We start from the raw sequence: 2,728 nt of genomic DNA, 5'->3' as shown, positions 1-2,728 counted from the left end.
CACACACACACACACACACACACACACACATACACACACACTCTCTCCCTCTCTCTCTCTCTGCCTCTCACACACATCCCCGCCCGTGCCCGGTGTCCCCCCCCCGCTCACCGGCTCGGCGGCTCCGGGGCGCGGCGGGAGCCGCGGGCAGCGGGGCGGGCTGCGGGGTGTTCCCCGCCCGCGCCGAGGGGCGGTGCGGGGGCGGCTCCGGGGGCTCCGCCCGCGGCACAACAAAGGCCGCCCCGCCCCTCCCCGCTCCGGCCCGCCCCGCCCGGGGGTCCCGGGGGGCAGGGGCCGGGCGGCAGCTCCTGGCTGACTCGGGCCCAGCTCTGGGGGCGGGAGCTGTAGGGTCGGTCTGTGACCCCCCTCGCCGTTGCTGGAGTGACACTGGCCCAAATGGGGCCATGCCGGTGTCCCCGAGGCTGCATGTCCCAGCCCCCTCTCCACAGCCAGGGGCCCACAGCGCCGTGGGGCTGGGGGGCAGCACCCACTGGGGGTCCTTTCCCAGGATGCCCAGTAGCAAGGGTGGCCGTGGGGACAGCTGGTGCCTGTACACTTGGCCCCAGGCATTAGGGTGAGATCCTGGAAGTGACACCCAGCTCTGGGAGTTTTGGGGTAACTCATGGCTCTTGGCACCTCATGGTGACCCATGGCTTTGTGAGGTTTGGGGTAACCACGGCCATGGGTGTCCCCATGGTGGCATGCTCGGAGCCAGTGGCTGCCAGCTGGATGTCAGCAGAGCCCGGAGCAGCTGCTGGGATAGTGGGCACCAAAACACTGGTCAGTGCTGGGTGGGCAGGGGTCCCCATATGGGTCCCGGGGCAGGGTCATTGCAGCAGGCTCAGGGGGCTCAGATGGTTGCTGAAGGGGGGACTGCAGCCCCCACCCCAGCCTGCAGGCCAGCAGCTCCCACATTTGGGGGCAGCACAAGGAAACGTGGCACATTGCCCCACTGGGTGCGTGGCCCCCATCGGGTCCCCTGCCCATGGGCAGACATGGGGCTGCCTGTGGGCGGGGGGATGACATGCAGACCCTCCTCCATGTCCTTGCTCATCCCCTGGCTGGGTCCCCAACTTGTCACTCTCTGAGATCCCAGCCCCATAGCCAGCCCTGCCAGCTTTCCAGTTCCCCTTGGGACACCTCACTGGGGACACTGGTGTGACACAGGGCGGGTGGCTGGGCTGCAGCCAGGGATGGACGGACAATGCCTTTGTTTGGAGCCTTTCCTGGGCCTGTGCCACATGACTGCTCTTGTCCTTTCCTCGCGGGGGACGACTGCCGCGCTGGCCTGACCTCGTCCTGCCAGCGCTGCGGTCACTGGGCGGCTCTGACCGCGGGGCCAGGGCAAGGGCAGCTGGGAGGGCATCTGGGGGGGAAGCCAGGCAGCCCCCTGGGCCCTGTGCTGGGGGACAGCCCCAGGAGTGTTGGCATGTGACTGCAGGGCTGCTGGCAAGATGGTGTGCCATGGGGTGGGTAGTGGGAGTGGAACACCCAGGACCCCGGAGCACTGGGTGCTGACCCCCCCACTGCTGTGGCCCTGTGGCTCCTGCTCTGGTTAATGTTAAAGCCAGGCAGACGTCAGTGCCTGCCGCGGCCCCCCCAGCCTCTCTGCCGGGGGCTGCCAGCTCCAAGGCTGTTTTTCCTCCTGGAGTGGGATCTGCCCGTCCCATGTGGCTAAAAAAAGCCATAGGCTTGGCTGGGACAGCAGGGCAGCACAAATCCTAGCCCAAGCAGCCTCCCGGCCACCCCAGCATGCTCCGTGCTCCTTCTTGGGGGGCCCCTGGTGTGCATCACCCCCATCCTCCTCCTCCTCCTTCCCATGCGGGGGCCAGGCGAGGTGAAGGTCCCCAGTGCAACAGTGGCAGCTGCCCTTGTCTCGCTGGATCCAGCTGCCGAGTCACGCGCCGGCCATGAGTAGGAACACCAGCTTCCATGTAGGGACAGGCTATGGCAGCATGTCCCCAGTCTCAGTGTACCCCCCAATTCCACACAGGATTTTGCAGTGGGGTTTGGTCCCAGTCCTACGAGGGCTTTTACAGCTTGGTTTGATCCTGCATGGGTTTGATCCTGATTTAAAGAGGGTTTTTGCAGATGGGTCTGATCCCAGGGGGATTCATTCCTGGTTCCACGGGGGGTTTTACAGCTGGGTTTGATTCCAGGGCAGGGTTTGTTCCCGGTCCCACGCGGGGTTTTGCAGCCGGGTCTGGCCCCTGGAGGGAGGTTCGTGCCTGGTTCCACGTGGGGATTTACAACTGGATCAGGTCTTGGGGGGTGCTTGGTCCCTGATCCATGTGGGGTTTGGCAACTGGGTCACGTTCTGTGGGGGTTTGGTCCTGGTCCCACGCAGGGTTTTACAGCTGGATCTGGTCCTGGGAGGGTCTGGTCCGATTCCACACAGGGTTTTACAGCCGGGTTTGATGCCAGGTGGGTTTGGTCCTGGTTTGGTCCTTGGCCGCGTGTCTGCAACCCCGATGTACTCAGGAACGCCACATGCCTTTGCTGGGAATGCGGGCCGCTGCGGATCCCGGTCGCCTTGTGCGCTGGCATCGGGGGGGGGGGGATGCGGCAACGGCCCGAGCTCTCCGCCTGGGACCCCGAGCGGGCCCCTCCGAAGCTCTCGCGGGGCCCCACGGCGGGGGCCGGGACTCTGTCCCGCCCCGGGGCGGAGAGAACCGCGCCCCCGTGTCCGCCCTGTCGCCATGGCCGCCCGCTACCTCCGCGCCGCCCC

The sequence above is a fragment of the Corapipo altera genome, unplaced genomic scaffold, assembly GCF_003945725.1.
Source record: "Corapipo altera isolate COAL_440 unplaced genomic scaffold, ASM394572v1 349, whole genome shotgun sequence".
Taxonomy (NCBI): domain Eukaryota; kingdom Metazoa; phylum Chordata; class Aves; order Passeriformes; family Pipridae; genus Corapipo; species Corapipo altera.
This window is presented reverse-complemented; position numbering follows the sequence as displayed.